General features: G+C 37.8%; 1 pseudogene; it reads left to right on the forward strand.

The window, feature by feature from the left end:
• The first annotated feature begins 7,735 nt into the window (after positions 1–7,735).
• Positions 7,736–7,869, forward strand: LOC112534300 (annotated as a pseudogene).
• The last annotated feature ends 13,651 nt before the right edge of the window (positions 7,870–21,520 follow it).

Here is a 21,520-nt window from a genome sequence, read left to right on the forward strand (position 1 = left end):
GATAAAAAATTTATGGAGGTTGTGGCGGGGCATATCCTTGCGACTGCCAATAGTGCACCATCGAGATTTGGAGCCAGTCCATGTACATTTGTTGAAGATGCATAATTTCTTGTGGATTCTGAAGCATCTCCAACATTTGGATTTGATTATTGAGCAGCTTATTGTCCTGCCATTGAAGCCCATGCAATTGCATTTCCAATCTGCAAATTTGCTTCTCAATTTCTTTCAGCTTTCGATCTTCGTCCGTCCATACAAAGTTGTCGGCCATCCAATCTTTGTACGGCTCACCTCTAAAAGGTGAGGGACAGAAATAAGAAGATGATGGTCTATCTGTTTGGGAAGTAGTTAATGCATCTAGGGTATCGATAGTGAATGCCGATGCCCCAATTGGCAAGTCAAACTAAAAATCATCTTGAGGTTGAGGTATGTTAGGCAAGATGCGTTTGTCCATGCGCTGCAAGGTTTTAAGACCCATCAGTTTTGGCAACCTATCTATTATCATTGTTGAAAGTCCATAAAAAACTTGCAAATTCTTGGCTAGCCTTGTTATATATATTCCACCACATAAACACCCCTTGTCCTTTTCTTAGCTTGCTCTAGCAAATACACCAATAAACTTAAAGCCACATTGCACCATATACCCTCCTGTAGACAAATTAAATAAAATAAGTCATGTTGATTGTAATGTCCTCCACTCTCTCCTACACCAGTGATTGTGGTAGTCAACATGAAATGCATAAAACATAGTGGAAAAAAATCAAAAGCGGAGGGCTTAGATTTAGAGGTCAATACCTAGATGCATTTGGTGCCAACTTTGCCGAAACCCCTTCCGGAGTGCGATTTCTAAAGAACTTGAAAGGCGCATGCCTATATTCATCGGATACTATTTCTTCTTCCGTGTAAAGACCCATTGCAATGGCAAACTAATTCACCGACATATTGAAATATTTTTTACCTAATCAAAACTTTACTTTCTTACCTGTATGATGAATCCTTGAGCCGACCTTGAAGCGTAGGGTACACAAGAACTGGAGGGTGATTTCTCTAAAGGCTGGTTCTAAAATCTCAAAAACCTTCTTCCATGCCAGTTGGTTTACTTATCCTTTAAGTTGCTCCTCAAATACAATAGACCGTATAAACTCCTATCAGAGAGACGAGTTGGGCAAAACTTCTTGTTAGCTAAATTCTCAAACCATGCTTGAGAGACGTTGTCAATGAATTGCCAAATGGCTGATTGCAGTTAAAAGAAACCAATGGAGCGACCGAAAGAGGGGCTTGTGACAAAGGACTTCCATTCCTAGGATGTTTGGTTGGGATTTGGGTAGGAGTTTGCTTCTTGGAGGCACTTTTCTTGGATCCCATTGTGAAGAAGTGAAAGGGAGGAGGAAAAGTTAAAGAGATAGAGAAAAGAAAAAGGGTGAAGAGTGTGTTGAAAAGGAAAATAGTGTTCAAAAGTAAAGGAGTGAGAAGAGATGAGAGAAAGATGATGAATTTTTAGAGAGAAAAGAGATAGGCAACTAGGGTTATGTGATGAGTAAGTGAGAAAATGAAAAACGGTTTATAGATTATGCGTTTTGTAATTCCACATGGGAAAAGACATAGGTGTGTGGCTTCCCGTACAGCGTCTTTCATATTCTAGCATTCGAATCACACTGGAGGGACACGAGCATGTCACTCCCTCGTGTCATATGGGCAGGGCTTCGGGAGGTCTTGTGATGTTACACGGGAGAGGATTCGGGCGTGTCACCTCTCCGTGTGGCGTCAGTTAGCTACAGGTGGTTATCCTAATTCCATATGGGAGGGGACACGGGCATGTCACCTCCCCATGTCGCTTACGTTTCCTCTCGGTCGGTTCCCCCTATTCCACACAAAAAGAGAAACGGTCATGTGGCTCCTCTTGTGGCGTAGAGTTTTAAGTAGATCGTTAATTTGCCTTTAAATGGAATCATGCAATTAACTCCCATATGCCTTATTCACTTAATAATAAAGTTGACAAGCCAACGATTCACACAAGCATGCTTAAAACGTAAATCAGACTTGAATTGAAAGAAATTAAATTTATTAAAAGACATAAAGAACTAGCCAAAATTAAGATAACTCGTCTCCAAACCCTAAACAAAAACTAAAGAACAATCAGCTAACTAATCAGAAGAATTTGTTAACTAGAGCTAAAAGACCAAACTATTCCAATGGCTTCCTTGGGCGCCCTGTCCCTCCCTTAACCTTAGGGGGTTGCTGAACCTTCTTTGGATGTCGATATAACACGATCACGCTTCCTAGAATGACCTCGAGGTCTTCGGGTAGGTGCGGTGCTCTACCCTCCCAATCACTAGGTTCGCTAGGATCACTCTCTATAATTGCATCAGAATTTGGATCTTCATCCATAATAGAATTTGTATAAAGATATCTCTCTTGGTAAGCTTTCTAACGACGCTCATTGTCCATAATTTCCTCCAAATTGTAAACTTGTTCATTGACTTTGGGGTATGCTCTTTGATAAGCTAATATGGCAGTAAACTCCTCCGGCCTTGGATCCCATGGTCTTCTTTTCCTATAGAATTTTACCATCTTTTAGGGGATGTTGAACGAGGTAAGGGAAAATCCTACTTCACAATCCTATCTAGGCGTGGTGTGGGTGATCGTGATTTATGCCTAGATTTAGGTGGTGATGGTGAAGGTGAAGAAGGAACATCATGTACTTGGTTTTCTTGAATGCTCATGGCTATTAGAGAGATAGGAAGAATGAAAAATGTTAAAGGAAAGCTAGAGGAGGTCCTATTTATGGAGCAATTCCCAAGAGTTTTAGTCCTAATTGAAGTTGATAGTGCTTATTGGAATAATATCAGGATTCTAGCTATCATAGTAAAACTAAACTCTTATTCCTTAAAGAAGAGGAAAAGAAAGACAACTATAATACAACAACTAATTTAATTTTAATTAACTAAAACTCTAAAACCTTATGGGCCTTAATTGAATTAAAATGGGCTCGAACCTTTGAAAAATTAAACTAAAACCCAATAGGAATAAAGAAGGGGCTAAAATCCTTAGTCGTAAAATAAAAGAAAAAGAAAACAATAATAATAAAAGCATGATTAGCCAAAAATAAAAATAACAGTAAAATCAATTAAAAAGGAAATAGTGAGTTGCCTCCTACCAAGCGCTTCTTTAATGTCCTGTTAGCTAGACAGATCTGGATCAACTCACATTGACTCGAGAAGTTCTAAAACTTCTCGAGTCAATCAAACTGTCTAAAATATGGTTTCAATCTATGGCCATTAATTTTGAAATCACCCTTCTCAAGATGAGTTAACTCAACTGTTTCCTATGGACAGATTTGCTTAACAACAAATGGGCCTGTCAATGTGACTTTAACTTAGAAAAAGCTGAAGTCTCAAATTGAATAAAAGCACCTTATCTCCAGCTTGAAATTCTCTCCTTGGCTTAATCCTAGCATCATGCCACTTCTTTGTGCATTCTTTGGTTAGACAGGCATTCTCGTATGCATGTAGCCTCCATTCATCTAATTCATTAACCTGCACTAGCTAGATCAAGATTAACTTTTTTATTGACCAAAATGCTTCATGCTCAATTTCAACAGGTAGATGACAAGATTTTCCATTAATTAATCTATAAGGAGTGGTTCCCAAGGCTGTTTTAAATGCAGTCTTGTAGGTCCACATAGCATCATCTAGTTTAATGGACCAATCCTTCCTAGATCGTTCTACAGTTTTCTCAAGGATCCTCTTTAACTTTCTATTGGTATTCTCGACTTGACCACTGGTTTGAGGGTGATAAAGGGTAGCAGATTTATGCATGATTCCAACCCTCTTTAACACTTTTTCTAGTTGAGCATTACAAAAGTGTGTACCCTTATTACTAATAATGGCCTTGGAGATGCCAAACCTGCAGAAAATCTTTTTCAAGAATTTCACTACTACCCTTGCATCATTACGAGGAAAAGCTTGTGCCTCAACCCATTTAGAGACATAATCGATAGCCACCAATATATATTTATTGCCAAAAGAACTGGGAAAGGGTCCTATGAAATCTATGTGCCACAAAACAAAAATTTCGCATTCAAGTATACTATGTAGAGGCATTTCATTATAAGACGAAATACTACCTGTACATTAGCAATGGTCACATTCTTGCACAAATGATTGGCTATCCTTAAACAAAGTTGGCTAATAGAATCCCGATTCTAGTACTTTTTGAGCTATTTTACTCATCCCATAATATCCTCCAACTGGTCTACTATGGCAATGACTAAGAATGTTCGTAGTTTCTAGCCATGCCACAGACCTCTTTATTATCCTGACTGCATATATTTTAAATGGAAAAGGGTTAATATTTCAAATCTACAAAGAATTTCTTCTTTTGTTGATAAGAGTCTTCTTTTGGAAGTTCCCTTGCAATTAAATAGTTTGCAAAATCAGCATACCATGATATTAAAAAGTCCAAACTACCTACTAAATTTGCTATAGCATACAACTGTTCATCTGAAAAGTGATAATTAATGTCCTTCTCATGTAACTTCTCTAGATGAGGGTTCTTAAAGCGTGACAGATGGTCAGCCGGCAAGTTTTCTACACCTATTTTGTCTTATATCTCCAAATCAAATTCCTACAAAACCCATCTTATCATATTTGTTTCGCATCAGTTTTAAAGAACAAATACCTCAATGTTGAATGGTCAGTGTATACTATCACTTTTGACAAAAATAACCGCAAACAACTCCTCTTCAATAGTAGTGTAGTTCGCCTATGCATCAGTCATCATTTTACTTGTGTAATAGATGGGCTGAAAGTGTTTTTCTCTCCTTTGACCAAGAATGGCTCTAACTGTAAAGGCACTTCCGTCACACATTAGCTTAAAGGGAAGACTTAAATCTGGCGCTACCATAATTGGGGCGTTAACAAGCTTAACTTTTAGGGACGTGAAGGCTGCCATACATTCCTCATCAAATATAACGTTAACATCCTTCTACAAAAGTCTAGTAAGAGGTCTAGCTATTTTAGAAAAGTCTTTAATGAACCTATGGTGGAAACTTGCATGCCCAAGAAACCTTCTAATAGCTTTGACAGATGAGGGAGGTGGTAATTTCTCAATAGTCTCAATCTTTGCTCTATCCACCTCAATTCCTTTACTAGAGATTTTATGTCCCAACACAATGCCTTCCTGTACCATAAAGTGGCATTTCTCCCAATTTAACACCAAATTGGTATCCTCGCATCTTATCAATACCTTCTTCAAATGAATTTCCTTGGACATAAAAGTCATCCATGAAAACTTCCGTATATCCTCAACCAAGTCATCAAAGATAGCCATCATGCACCTCTGAAATATGGCTGGTGCATTACAAAATCTGAATGGCATTCTTCTATACACAAAGGTTTTGTAGGGGGCATATGAATGTGGTGTTCTCCTAATCCTCAAGAGCTATTGGAATCTAAAAATATATCAAAAAACCATCTAGAAGATAGTAGTACTTATGCACTAATAATCTTTCTAGCATTTGATCAATGAATGGTAATAGAAAATGATCTTTTCTCGTGGCATCATTCAGCTTCCTATAGTCGATGCACACCCTCCATCCTGTCACAATTCTTGTTAGGATTAGCTCATTATTTTCATTTACCACAACTGTCATGCCTTCCTTCTTCAACCTACTTGTACTATGCTTACCCAAGAATTATCTGAAATGGGATAGATAATCCCAGTATCAAGAAGCTTAATCACCTCCTATTTTACTACTTCCTTCATGTTGAGATTGAGACATCTTTGAGGTTGTACCACAGTCTTGAACTCTTCTTCCATAAGAATCTTCTGTGTGCAAAAAGAAAGGTTGATTCCCTTTATATCTGCAACTTTCCAAGCTATTGCCCTCCGCCTCCTTCTCAAGACTTCCAATAGCTTAGCCTTTCGGTCATCCAGTAATGCAGAACTAACTATTACTGGTAGCTTGGATCCTTCCATTAGGAAGGCGTATTTTAAATGCTTTGGAAGTTGTTTGAGTTCCAAAGAAGGAGGGTCTTCAATGGAAGGCTTCATCCTTTCCTCTTTCGGCATATTAATTGACTCGAATGACTGCTTTCTCATTGGCCTTGCTGCCTCAAGGTAGGCTAAATGTTCTAAAGCTCCTAGCATTTCAGATTTTTCTTGTTCATGTACCAAACATAACTGAAAAGGATCTTTAGCAACAATAGATGAAATACAACTCATAGTCTCATGCTCAATTCTATCATTACTAACATCCATGTCATCAAGTACTAGTAGATGTTTCATAGCGTTAGGGATCTGAAAGGTCACTTGCTCTTCCCCTACCTTAAGAATAAGCTTACCATCATGAACATCAATAATGGCCCTAGCTGTAGCAAGAAAGGGTCTTCTTAAAATAAAGGAATCATTAACAGTTTCATCTATATCCATAACTATAAAATTCATAGGAAAAATAAACCCTTAAACCTTTACTATCAGTCCTTAGTGATACCCCTAAGGTATACAACAAATTTATCAGCCAGTTGAATACTCATGAGTGTTGGTTAGGTTCTCCTAGCCCTAGTTTCTTGAACAAATTATAAGGCATAACACTAATGCTAGCCTCCAAATCAACAAGTTCACTATCAACATTTAAATTACTAATAAAGCAACAAATAGTAACCTTGGGTCTTTTAGGTTCTTTGGTAATCTCCTTTGAATGATTGTTGAGCTCTTTGCCGACAGTTGCACCATTGATACATCCTCGAGCTTCCTCTTGTTAGAGAGGAGTTTCTTTAAGAACTTAGCATACTTAGGCATCTGCTATAGAGCTTCCACATAAGGTATGTTAATATGCAACTCCTTAAAGAGTTCAAGAAACTTACTAAATTGCGTATCCAATTTGTCCTTCTGAAAATGGGCTAGAAAGGGTGTTCTTAGTTGATATTCCTTCATAAAAGGGGTACGATTGCATGTTGCTTCTATTTTATCCTCTATCTTAGCTTGTACACACTTTTTTTCATCATCAACCTTCTCAGTCGTAGTAGAATTCTTATCTACTTCATTCAGCTTATTTTTTAGCTCTTTACCACTTCGCAATGTGTTAACCTTAAGCTGCTCCTTAGGTTGGCAATCCGCCCTACTTGATTCTCCAAAATCTGAACCGAAGCTTGTTGGTCTCTAATAGCAATCTTAATAGTATGAAACCTTGTTTCCGATGCCGATATAAACTTTTCCACCATCTCCTCTGGATTACTCCTTTTAGGAGGAGCCTGCTGTTAGTTTTGCTACTGAAAACCTGGGGGTGGAGGTCTTGTTGATTCTAGTTCCCATAAGACAATTCGGGTGATTTTTCCACCTCGGGTTTTAGGAATTGCTGTAGGGGTTGTTATGGTGCCTAGGAGCATTTTCCACATAATCAACTTGCTCCAGCTTAGCGAAAGTATTACTATTTTTGCAATCTTGACTTTGATGACCACCCCCACAAGAATCACAAAGCATCCATCTTCTTGCTCATGGCCTCTAACTGTGCACTTACAACTACCATAGGGTCCATCGCATGGATTCCACTCCCTTGACTCGAACCTGCTCTCTTGGATTTTGCAACTCACAGTTTGTGACTGCCACATCCTCAATAAGATCCACAGATTGCTCAAGCGTCTTATTATTTAGTGATCCAACTGTTGCAACATTAATAGACTGTTTACTTGTGTAATTCAGTCCATTAAAGAATGTTTGAATTTGCAGCCATAAAGGTAAATCATGATGTGGGCAACTACTCAGTAAATCCTTGAAACATTCCTAACAATCATATAAGGTCTCATTCTCCTAACAATCATATAAGGTCTCATTCTCTTACTGAAGAAATCCTGCTATGTCATTCCTCAACTTGGCCGTCTTAGAAAGTGGAAAGTATCTTTCTAAGAATTTCTCGGCCAGCTGATTTCAGGTCGTAAATGCCCCAGCTGGGAATGACCTCAGCCACTTCTTTGGCTTATCCTTTAATAAGAAATGGGAATAGCCTCAATCAAATAGCATCATCCGATACCCCATTAATCTTGAAGGTATCACAAATCTCTAGAAAATCATCCAAATGGGTGTTTGGATCCTCATTAGGAAAACCATCAAACATGTAGTTATTTGGCAATATCTAAAGAATGTTGGGCTTGATCTTGAAGTTTTTTGCTGCAACATTTGGCTCATAATACTCGATGTGGCCCCATTAAGAGTTGGGCATGCATAATCTTGCATGATTCTCTCACTAGGTGGTGCTGCCATTCTTAATTGTTCCCCTTCTTAGTTTGGTTCTCCTTTTTGATTTTGATTCTGTAACTCTACCATCGTTTTGGCTAAAGCTCATTCTCGTTCTTCTCTTCACTGCTTCCTCAAAGTTCTTTAGAACTCAGGTTTGTTAGCGAATAGTTCCATTGAACTAGCTTGGTTCGTACACAGATTTAGGTACCTAGACAAAACACAAACACAAAAAAGATAAATCAAATGGAAATAAAAATACTAAATCACTAGCTTTTGAATTACTAATAATATCATAAGAGAAAAGAGTCCCCGACAACGACGCCAAAAACTTGATGCGCGCTATCCGCACATGGCAGAGTGCACTAATTGTATCAAGTAATATAATGATGAATAAGAGTATCGCTCCATTAAGGACTTAATTGTGACTACTACCTTCAGTCATGCACTAATGTTTACTAATCAAAATGTCATTTGGGTGTAATAATATTTAAAAGTAAAAACAATCTTGAAAATAAAGATTAAAACAATTGGTAAACTTATTAAGGATAAAGCCTATTTAGGTAGTGAATCCTCCAAATAAGTTAAGTGTTTCATGAGACAAATAGAAATTAATTCAAATCAAGAGTTGAGTTGGCATTCCACAAAATTAGGTTTAAAACTTTCTTAAGTGGTTAAATCCTTACTTCCTAAGAGGAGGGAGAGGAATCTCTTCTCAAACCCATGCACTTAGGTCCTGCATTAAGATTAAGGCATTATTGAACCAAAGGATGTTATAGATCTATCTCTAGTATCCCAATCAATCCTCAATCCCTATGATGTGATCAATTCATTAAAAGTTATCTCTAATCAGTTTATGAAAATAAATCCCAATCAGTACGTTAACTTATCAATCGAAATAGATAATTAAGCAATCAAAGGAACAAAACAACTCGTAAAAAAGATTAATTGTATTAACTTTGAATCAATGCATACAAAATAAATTAGGGCTCATCAAAAACCAAATAACAAGAAAACTAGTTCCTATACATTACAATAAAGAAATGAAGATTAGGGAAAGAAGATTTCAAACTAGTCATGGAAGAGCAGGGATGAAAATCTTCAATCTTGAATCTTCAATCTTAGGTAATAATGAAGGAATTGATTTTCTTCCTTAAGAAATACTAATCAAAACCTTAAGAATGAAAGGAACATAAAGTTTCTCAGTGTTTCTCTCTCTAAAAATGAAAATATGATGGAGCTCTCCCAAAATAACCCTAAAAGTTCCTTTACATAGCGTGTTTTTTATGATCATACTGGCACAACACAACCGTGTGGCGTCCTTAGCTCAAAATCTCTCTTGAGACAATCCTCTGGTCACACGGGAAGGGCACACGGGCATGTCCTTTTCCCGTGTCATGCATTCCTTCAATCTGCCAATTTCTGCATTTCACACAGGAAGGCTACACAAGCAAGTTCTTTTATTATCGTGCCCATGTGATTCTCCAATCCTTGATAAACAAGTGCTCCTTGGCTGATTTTCGTGTATTTTGATGCCAAAACTTCTTCTTGTCATGCAAGCTTGCCAAATACCTAAAAAGGACTGAAAATAAACTCTAATAAAAAAGTTAAACTCCATTTAAGGTAAAATCAAGATAAAACAAGACTCAAAAGTAAGTGCTGACAGCATTCCCTCGATATTTGGATCCGGAAAAGGGCAGCTGACAGCTGCCCTTGATTTGTTGAAATTTATTAGCATGCAAATGCATTAAATAAATTGAGACAAATCATAAATATCAAGGATACGACAAAAGGATATGTGAGTTGTGGAAGCCATGTCTCATAACCTCGATCTTTGATCATTGATTCAATGTGGGGGCCATGCTCGCTTGAGTTAAGGACTTCACCTGCTTAGGTTAAGGACTTCGCCTTCTTAGATTGAGCACTTCACTTGCCTTTTTGGGAAGTACGCCCATTGAACTGGGAGCTACGCTCGTCGAATTGGGACCCATACCTATTGAATTGGTGATTGCAGAGACTTCTTTCTAGTTGTTTTCCACTTCTAGAAAATAATTTGTTGGTTTTGGTCAATTTGATAATTTTCCAATTTCGGATACTTAGGTTGAAATTTCATTCCTCAGGGCACAATTTGATTTTTGTTGATGCTTTCTGGAAGCTGTACTAGCATTTGGCCCATCCATGGACTAAAACGTAATTTTGCTGGGTTAGGGACCAAACTTGTAATTTTCTCAAAAATTCTCGCTCGTGGTGCCAATCGGGCTTCTATGTGTCTTCTGCGACCTTGTACTAACTTTTTGGACTAAAACTTGATTTTGATAGGTCGGGCACCTAATTGATATTTTTGCCCCTTCCTTAGGACATATAAGTACGCTTGTGTCCATATTCTTTCCTTTCCTTACCCATTTTCCTCGCTTTTCTCTCCAAAGCTCTCTTTGCTCTTTCTTTAATTTCTTACTCAATTCTTAAATGATTTTTTGCAAAATCAGTCTTAAAATGGCAAGTTCCTCTTCTAGGTTCGCTGGACGCACCCCAGTTGCAACAATTGCCAAAATGACATTAGGCTTGTGAAAGGAGAGGAGATTCCTCTTCTAGCAAAATTGAACACCCATCGTGCTTTTCAAGTCGTCAGAGAGGTAATTACGTGGCTTATACTTCATTTTCTATGACTTAGAAACTTGGTATGCGTGTTATTTACTCAGAATAGATGAAAACTTATGAAAAAATTAGAAAAATTTCAAAGCCCTAGCCTACAGAGTCGATTTGCTATATGTACAGCCCATTGGCTATGCGTAAAGCCGATCGGTACTACACAGTGGTGATTGGCTCTATGTAGAGCCGATTCAGCTCTGTACAGAGCAAGGTTGTTCGTAGGCGAACGAAGGCTTTTCGGGTTATTTTTAGAAAAAATAACACTAGTTAGATGTATACTTACCTTTTGATGTCTTTTAGTATGCATATGATGTTTAAATACTTATGTTTACATTCTAGGGTGATGTGCTACAGATCCAGTTCGCTGGAAGTTTCTACAGTGCGCATAAGTGGTTTGATGAACTTCCTAGCGTAGTTTAGGCTAGGGTTGGGATACCAACTTTCATTGGTTTGTGGCTATATTCCTCTCGGTTATCAGGAGGGTCGATCATACTTCAGTCTATGCTCTACTCAAGAGGTGGATGGATATGACTCATACCTTCCACACTCCAGTTGGTGAGCTGACTCTCTCTCCTCTTTTATTTTATGCTATTATCAGCATCGATTTCCCTAGCATGCACGTGCCCTTTAATGACTCAATCCACCATCAACGTTCCGATGGTAGGAAGTGCTTCATCGTTGACTTACTCAAGTTCTTACCGATGTTCAAGAACTCGTGATGCATTACTTACCAGTGCATCCCTCTCCACTACTAGGGCTTCATTCCTTGAAATGCTTGAGAAGTTGACTAGATGGCCCGAGCTTTTTTGGCATACCTCTTTGGTATGACCTTATTCAACGAATCGGGGAACTCTCTAAACTTTCATTATCTAGCTCTTCTGTGGTACTTAGACCAAGTCTCTTCTTACAACTGAGGGTCTATGGCTCTTATGTATTTGTACCATCAGATGGACGTCACCGTCCGAGGGAGTAGGAGGATTTGTAATTTTTAGAACGCGATCCACGTAAGTTGTGCTCTAACTTGTTTTCCTTATTTCCTTTATAGATATGTTGACACTTTGTTTTGTAGGTTTAGGCCTTAGAGATTGGCCCTTTGGTGGGCTCACAACCAATCTGCATTCACGAGCTTTTCCTCACCTAAGTCATTGGGGCTCGAGCAGGATCGTTACATTAGAGTGATCACAGGTTCACGTGCACTGTTGTGGATCAACATTCTGACATGCGACATGGTAAATACAATTTATTAGTATTATTAATTACCTTTCATGGTTCGCAGATTTAGAGTGATTAGCTGGGAGAGTGCAGCCAATGGGAGCCTTATGTGCTATCTGCAACTGACCTCGAGTAGAGGAGGATCCCTGTAGCAGGGCCTGGTATCTAAGTGAGAAGATTTACGGTTGGGAGCGAGGTCCCAACATGTATAGAGTCCCAATATCTCCTCCTCTTTCCATGTTCTGGAAGGCAGATCTTGCTAGGGAGGAGCTAGCGGAGTGTTTGAATGGGTATGATGAGCTCGAAGACCTTATCATCCGATCCCAACTGATGAACTACACCTCATTCATCTCTTAGCTGTTAAGGCTTTACCTGTGATGCCACTGTTCAGGTATTTTCTTAGATTCACTTAGAGTTATCTTTTTTTATCATGTACTGCTCTTTTATTCATTTAATTAAAGCTTGTCCGCCAAGCTCATGCTGCTCATAATTCGATTGAGGGACGGTCCTCCCGACGCTTCAGGCCTTCTCATGTCATAGGCTCATCTATCGGTGTGACTTCCGAGGCACCCCTATGAGAACTTCTGATGTGGTTCTAGGGATTGTTTCGTTCCCTAATGATCCAATGGTTTTATATTAGAGCCCACTCAGTGTGATGGAGCAGCAGCTCGCCATGGACCAGTATTTTCCTCCAGAGTTCATTCCGAGCACTTGCACCCATGTAAGCTTATTCTTAGCTTCTATGTTTTCACATCTTGGTTTTCTTGAAAAGGTTAGTGACATGTATACAAACACATGTTCAAAGATATCAGTTCGAGCACGTACATCGACTAGTCGTAGTTGCAAGGAGACAGTTCTTTGTCCTTAACAGGGACTGGCGAGTAAGAATTAAAATAGATTATAAATTGTGAGATGAAAATGTATGCATGTATGCATGAAATGTGCTAACTAATTCTCCTTTTGGGTTTTCATCAAAGGGACCACAAGGGACTGCAGGGCAACTAGACGACTGGCAACGTCAGCTTGGTGCTCAATAATGTCGGATTGGTACACTGGCCCTTCAGCTATCGGCCTTGTAAACCCAAGTGATGGATATTGAATTAGATGATGAGATGGATAGTTGAGGAGGGAACTCCAACTTCTGACCCTTTTTTTCTATTTTTTTCTTATTATTTGCTCATAAGACTTGAGACCTCGTGTAGATATTAACTTTTAAAGATATATAAGATATGGTTTTTGAATTGCCCCCATTTTGATCATTTCTTTCTACATTTGTATGAGCTTGCGCACGCCGAAAATCAACTACCAAAATGGGTTAGAAATCGCAAAAAGAAGCCATACACCTGAATCTCTTTTCTTTTAGTTTTATTGCCTTAACTTTTGCCTAAGTTGTCCTTTCCGGTTTTCAACTTAGCAGGCTGTATTTTTACTTAAGTCGCCCTTTCAGGTTTTCAATTTATCTTATTATTATTTTTGCCTAAGCCGTCTTTTGCGGGTTTCAACTTAGCTTTTTATTATTTTCTCTCTTTTTCTTTTTCCTTTTCTTCTTTTTATAGATTTGGTTAGGCGAAAAGCTTTAGATACTAACCCTCCCAACGGACATCACATAGTGTGAGCCGAAGCAGATGCAGGTTTGGTCCATTGTTACTTTATGAGACCATGAGAACTGGATTTCTTGGATGAATGGTATTCCAGACACACTTATCCGCTAGACCTGCCCTTAGTGGAGAATCAAGCATGTCGCACTTATGGTGTATGACGACTGCATACCTTTACCTAGCTTACATCATAGTTGGTAATCCTAACCCTAATCACCTCTTTCTAATTTATAGAGGTAGGGAAACCCTAGGGGTGACGATAGTTTCAAAAAATAGTATTGATAAATATCTAAATTAGTTTTTAAAATTTAAATAATTATCATTAAAAATCATGATTATCATCAAGAAAACCTTCTAGAATTTGTATCTGGACGTAAAATCATCGAAGAAAAATGACATCAGATCCCAAAAATCCAATCGCCTCTATGTAGAATCGATTGGCTCTATTTAGAGAAAGTTTTAAAATCTTGCAATTAGGTTTCTTAATTTGTGAAAACTGCCATTTTGACCATCAAACTTTAGTTTTCCTGACAATTGAGTCCAAATTGATTTTAAAAAGGTAATTCCAACTAGATTAACTCAGCCCTAGCCTCAGATTTGTCTATCCTTCTTCTTCCAAGACCCGAGAAGGCAGTAACTTTTATATTGAATTTGTTCATAATTGATAGATTTTAATGATATTTAAATTTTGAAGATTTGATTTATTGGCAAGTAATTATCGATTCTTTAAAAAGAGTTTAAAATCAAATTGAAGTCTATATGCTCCTTTAGGAGTTTCTTAAAAACCTACCTCTATATATAGAAAGTGATGATGTAGGGTTTAGGGGCTAACAACAACAAGAACGACATTGATTGAAATACTATGATTAAAAGAACCTATGTTGATTTCAAAGCATAGTGTTTTTGAAAGAGCAAGGTCACTAAAAAAGAATTCAAATTTGGATACTCTTTTGATGCAAAGTATTTTTTGAAGGAGCAAGGTCACTGAGAAAGAATTCAAATTTGGAAACTCTTTTGAAATGACATAAGCTTTTTCAATAACTCATCCAACATTAGATTCCCAACCGATCTTTGACTTAACTTCTTTATAATCTCCTGAGACTCGCATAACAATCAACTACAGTGACAACTTGAGGGTTCCTTGACATCAATTATCATCATCAACATCACTCTCCCATTAAATTGGTTTTCCTGTTCTTTTATTTTTTTAGAGACATGATTAGGGTTTCTTTTATGTCTTATTTTCATGCTTGATGTGATTAGATTAGGGTTTCTTATGGATATGTTATTGATTGTATTGGGTTTGAATATGATTATAAGAACACTAGGGTTTTGAATATGATAATATGTCTATCTTTGGTTTTTGAATCTAGTTAGTCACATAATTAGGATTATATGATTAGACTTGTATTTTCTTTATAATTTTGTAATTAGATTAGTTTATTAAGGTTATATGATTAATCTGCCATGTTTGTCCACTGTGTTCAGATTTTTAGGATTTGCAAGAATTTTTAGGGTTTATTGTATAATATGATGTTATTTTTTTATTATTTTGTTTCTTTCGTGTTCTAATTAATGTGAGAATTGCAAAAAGTACTGAAGGAACCATCCTAGAGAAACTCCAAAGTCGATCGACTTAGCTCCCCTCAACCCTTGATTTTTGGATTTTTATGAGTTTTTGATGTATTTTTGGCGATTTTATGTTATGTAACCTTTAGGATTTTTCTTTATAATTTATTAGTTACAGGCTGGGTTGTAATAACTAGATTTACTTTATACACTCTATTTTTGTTTATTTTTTGGTTTAATGTATTTCAAATAATTGTAACATGACTGCTTGATTCAAATAGGACATATCGACTTTAGGTTAAAATGGAACCTAACATGAAAACTGTAGTCCATTAGGCTAATCAATGTTAATTGGGCTAAGTTCTAAATCAAAATAGACTTACTGGGCTTCACCATGTTTTTGTTAGGATTGGGCCATATTAGAATTAGGTTCACACAACTAGGCCTTATTATAATAAGTACTCCATCTAGGGATTAAAGGCTTGATAAATAATAACCTATAATTGGGCAAGACTAGGAAGGATTTGTACATAATTAACTAGCAAGTTAGATTAATAACCTAAATATGGGCTAGGCTTAATAAAAATGGGCTAGACTTAAATGAACTATACGTGTTATTTTTTATGCTTGTATATGAATTGCTGTGTTTATAGGGAATGATTTCTTAAACAATAAAATTAAAGATTAAGATACATAAATAAGTAAGTTGGCTTCCAGATCCATCTCTAGATTTGTGGCATAAGCTTCCTTATGAAATTTGAGAAATGTCACCTATTAGTAAAAGTGTCCCGACGTATTACCCGGGTGGCGATTCCCATCTCTTGCTAGTCTCAGTGACTAGTCAGCGTGTTATGGATTAGGTTGAAAAGCCTTGCAATGCCATAGTCACTAAAGACACTTGGGTGCGCGCTTGAAACCACCATCCACTGTGGGATACACTATTTCCATGGCTGACTTTCTTTCAAAAAGAAAAATACATGAGTTGCAAGAGAGGTTGAATTATACATGAGTTCACTCTATTTCCATGGCTCACCAAATGTTTTCATAGTCATCATTGCAACTTAGGGAACTCAGTTTCTTACTTTTAAATTATTCCTCAATTGTCCAACATTGGGGACAATATGAATTTAAGCTTGAGGGTGGGAGTTTTCAAAAATTAATTTTAGTACATTACTTAATGTTTCTCATTTAACTTCTGTTTAATTTCAAGGTAAATAAGAGCTTAAATTGGATGAAATTTTATTTTAAATTATTAGGAGAAAATTTAATTTTGTGCTTGTGAATTTTGTCCTTTGGTTTAAGAATTGTTATTCTGTTTGGTGTGTTGGTTTGGATAATTGATTTTGGCCGATGAAAAAATTAGATGGTTGATTTTTCAAGCTCGAGAGTAATTGTAACGATGACTTTACGTGCTTGAAATTTGAGGACTTCGCCTGGTTGAAATTTGAAGGGCTTCACCTGCTTGAAATTTGGAGGATTTTGCTTTCTTGAAATTTTAAGGACTTCGTCTGCTTGAAATTTTAAATTTCTAGTTAACTTGACTTTTATTTGAAAGTTTCCACTTCAGGGTGCAATTTGGCTTGATAAATGTTATCTAGAGGCTGTATTAGTAATTGACCCATCCGGGGACTAAAGTATAATTTTGACAGGTGAGGGACCAAAATGGTATTTTATTTTTCTAAAAATACCTGCCTCGGAATTGATTTGACAAATGTCTTTAGGAGAATATATTGGTAACAGGCCCATATGGGGATTAAAGTGTAATTTTGATAGGTCGTGGACTAAAATGGCATTTTTTCCTTCTTTAAGGAATATATATATATATATATATATATATATTTATATTTATATATATATCCTTATATCCATTTACAACTCACTTTATCCATTTCTCCCTATTGGTTTCTTAAACCCTTTTATGCTCTTTCTTTGATTTCTCACTCATTTCCTGACTAAATTCTGTGAGATCAGTCTTGAAATGGATGCCTCTTTATCAAGATTCTCTAGACGCACCTCAGTTGCACCAAATTGGGAGTTTCATCATCGATTTCCCGCCAGAATGATCTTAGGCTTGTCAAAGGGGGAGAAATCCCAATTTTGGCAAAATTGAATACATTGGGCATTTTTGGCCATTGAAGATGTATTTTTCTTGCATTAAATCTTATTTCTTGTGATTTATACATTAGATATATGCATTATTTGCTCAAAATACATGAAAATTGGATGAATGTTTTGGAAAAAACCCGTGCCTTAACCCCTAGAGCCGATCGACTTTGTGCAGTGCCAATTTGACTTTGTGTTGAGCTTATCGGCTCTGCACAGTCTAAAACGAGAGTGCACAGGCTGAAAGTCCATTGTTAGGGTATTTTGATATAAAATATCAATAAATGAACAATATTTTGAATAAGGTTTTTATGCATGTGCATTATGTTCTCATACTTGTGTTTGCAGTTTTTATAGTGATGTCATATCGATCAAGTTTGTTTGAAATTTCTACGGTGCTTGCGAGTGGTTTAAAAAGTTACCAAACTCTGTACAGGCTAGGATCAGGGACACCAGATTTTGCTAATTCTTTACTACACTTCCATTTTCCGGTAAGAGGACGGATCATACTTTAAATTACGCACTACTTGAGAGATGGATAAACACCACTTACACCTTCCACACCTCGGTTGGTGAGCTGACCCCCTTTCCTTTTTCTTTTGACACCATCACGGGCATTAACTTCACTGGTATGCCTATACCTTTCGATGATGCCATCCATGATCAGTGCTCCAATGTTCAGGAGCGTTATATTACTGATTTACTTAGGTTCTTGCCAACATGTAAGAAAACTCGGTGCTTGGCCTACTAGAGCATTCCTCTCGATTAAAGGGGCTTCATGACTTGGAATGCTTGGGAGGTATATCAGATGGCTAGGGCCTTACTAGTGTACCTTATTCAATGACTTAAGGAACTCACTAAACTTCCATTATTTGGCCCCAGTGTGGGATTTAGACCAGGTCTCCTCCTTCAATTGGGGGTCTGTGGCTCTTGTGTACTTGTGCCATTAGATGGACATTACTTCTGTGGGAGTAAGATGACATGCGAATTTTGGCACACGATTCATGTAAGTACTAACCACTTTGATTTTTTCATTTTACACTATTTTCTATTTGCATGGCAGTTACTAACTCTCAATTTGCAAGTTTGGGCATTGGAGCTTGGCCTTCTGGTGGGTTCTCAGCCTATCAGCACATCCCGCGCTTGAGTCGTTGGGGCTTAAGCAGGAGCATCCCTTTAAAGTGGGCGTAGGTCCATGTGCATCGTAGATGGATCAACTTCCAAACCTGGGATAAATAAAAAGAAAATTCATTAGTCATCTTTGTAGTTTACAAACTTAGTTGCTTACTGATGTAGTCCCACCATTGACATTGACGAAGGCTCAAGAGGAAGACATATTGAGCGTTCGCTCAAATGGACCTATCACGAGGGCTCGTGCCAAAGCTATTGCTCAAGCCACTTCGAGCATTGTCGCCAAGACCTTTGCAAGGAATGGTGCGTCCTCAATTTCCACACCCACCTTCAAGATTTTATCATTGTCTACTTAGTGTGAAGAGACTTCCTAAAACTTAAACTTTCATCTTTGGGTTTATATTGCTATTTGTTTTTATTTTTTATTTGTTTGTATTTATTTACCTTATTTTCCTTTATTAGAAATCTAGGTTTAGGGTTCCTATATATATGGGATATTGGTTTTATTTTAGGGCACGTTGAATTTGAAACAAGGGATTTGAGAGAGCTTTGGACTCCTCCCTTGTCTTCGACACCGCCTTCCTACCTTTCTTATTTATGCCGATCCTAATACTAAACACTATCACCCCTTTTAATCTTCATTCTTGTTTGGAATTAAGTCCATCTTCATTAATTGCTTTTGTCCCTTTTCCAATTCAAAGTGGTTGTTCTTTAATTTGCCGAATTGAGAAAGTAGGGATCGGGCTCATTTCCATCATTTCGGTCCCCAATTGAATTGTTATATGGTTGGTGCCCCATCAAATTAGTGGAATTGTGATCACCTCCCTGTCGACGTCATCTTTGGGACTTCTTTTTCCGAATTGTGAAAGTGGGATTGTCCCTACTTTCCATCTACAAATTAAGTGGAATTGTGTCACTTCTTCTACGGCAACATAATCATCATTTCCCGAATTATGAGTTAGTGGGATTGTCCCCATTTTCATTCTTAATTAAGTGGAGCCGTGGACAATACTTCTACCGACATCACCTTGGCCTTCTTTTGTCCTCATTTGTATTTGTTACTCATAACAAAATTGAGTATTGAGCTGCCTCCTTTCTAAGAACGAGGACATGACCTCCTTCTCCACTTATCAAGGCTGCCTTAGGCATCAACAAGGGAAGCTTCGGCACACATCCTATCTAGATCTGATTCAAGCAAGCCTTCCAAGGGGCTAACACATCAATTTGGTATCAACTTCCAGGGGTACGACGTATTGTTCATCGTTCTCTTGTTTTAATTTCTCCCATTATATTTCCAACCCTCACATGTGTTTCCATTTCTTTATTTTTTCATAGCTGTCCCGCCTTTCTAACCATAGCAAAAAAAAAAGCCCTTAAGTTTGGATATAATTCACACCTAGAATGTTATGTATGCAATAGTACTATCTTGCTTTATCATATTATCTAGCATATTGACCTTGTGATTATTTTGCTGTATAATATATCCTGCATGAATATAAGTTCGCGGTTATTGTAACAAGCCTATAATCATCTTCTAAATTTGAGCAAGGTTGCATTCCACGAATACACTAAAATTTGTGTTGTTACCTTGTTCTCTTGTTTGTTACCATCACAAATGCCGTTAAAAATTTGAGCAAGGTTGCATTTCATGAATACACTAAAATTTATGTTGTTACCTTGTTCTCTTGTTTGTTACATGACTAGTGCAGTTAAAAATTTGAGCAAGGTTACATTCCATGAATGCACTAAAATTTGTGCTGTTACCTTGTTTTCTTGCTTCTCAACATCACTAGTGCAGTTGAAATTCATAAAAAAATAAAAATAAAAAAAACGATCATAAAGATCGAAGACATTGGCATACATCCATTTCATGCAACACAATCAATCAACGACTTTATTGTATGCTTTGATTTAATCATCATGGGACAATATTGCATGCTTGATTTAGCTTGAATAGGTTATTGCATACAAGTTCACTTCTTGCCTTCACCTCCCTCATGGATTACTTCATGTAGTTACCTTGAGATTTTGTTACTTTGAGTGTGTTGGACTGCATCTTGTACTTCTTGTAGTTGCTGTTGTTTTTATTCTTATTAACCTCTTGCTATGCCTGTGAATGAGGAAGAACTTAATGTGCAAGCGGTTGAATTGTTGGCGACAAAGGAACGCCTTGACAAGTTCGAGGTTGAGCGCATTGTTCTGGCTGAACGGTTGGCCACTTTGGAGCACCAACTAGCTCACTTAACACGCCTTATGGAGGCTCAATATGGGCCTATTGGGGCGCCCCTTTCCTTTGTTCGCGACACTCTGTTAGCCGCTACTATCGGACAACAAGTTCTTCAACACTCCTGGCATGATAGGAGCAAAGGACTAGCGTCATCATCACACCAACAACATGTTCACCACAAGCAGTCCAACAGGCTGCAGTCTGTCATTGAGAGGCCTGCTATCGATGACATTGATGATCGGTGGCAACCAAGATCAAACTCTAGAGACCTCGATGACAATGGTCATTACTTAGACCATGCGGACACCCTAAGAGGCAACCATCAATCACATAAGCGACACAGGTATGATCACTCTAACCCTGATACTCATTACTATAGGCATCACTCCGTCCGCACCAATAATGCAGGACCTACCACATGGCCTGATATAGGCCATACGCAGCCTGCTCCCCAAGCTCCTTTTAGACCCTATTCTCCATTTAGTTTCGGTGAATATGATGAGGAGGAAATGCACTTAGCAGGCCAGGTAAACCCAGGTAATTACCACCCCCCCGCTGGCTGAACCTATCGAGAACCAAGTTCATCCGGAGGGGTGGGTTCCTTCTTACATCCCTACACATTTGTTTCATGATAATGTTAATGCTAATGCCTATGATGAATACGAGAATGTGCAGCCTAGGCATAAGAGAGGCCACAATGGAGTTCGTGGGAATGCATATAACAATCACGGTGACTGCGGCTTTGAGGAGAGACGCCAAGTTCAACCCAATCATAACTCTAGACGCGATATCAAGGTAAAGA

Source organism: Ricinus communis, chromosome 4 (genome assembly GCF_019578655.1).
Source record: "Ricinus communis isolate WT05 ecotype wild-type chromosome 4, ASM1957865v1, whole genome shotgun sequence".
NCBI lineage: Eukaryota > Viridiplantae > Streptophyta > Magnoliopsida > Malpighiales > Euphorbiaceae > Ricinus > Ricinus communis.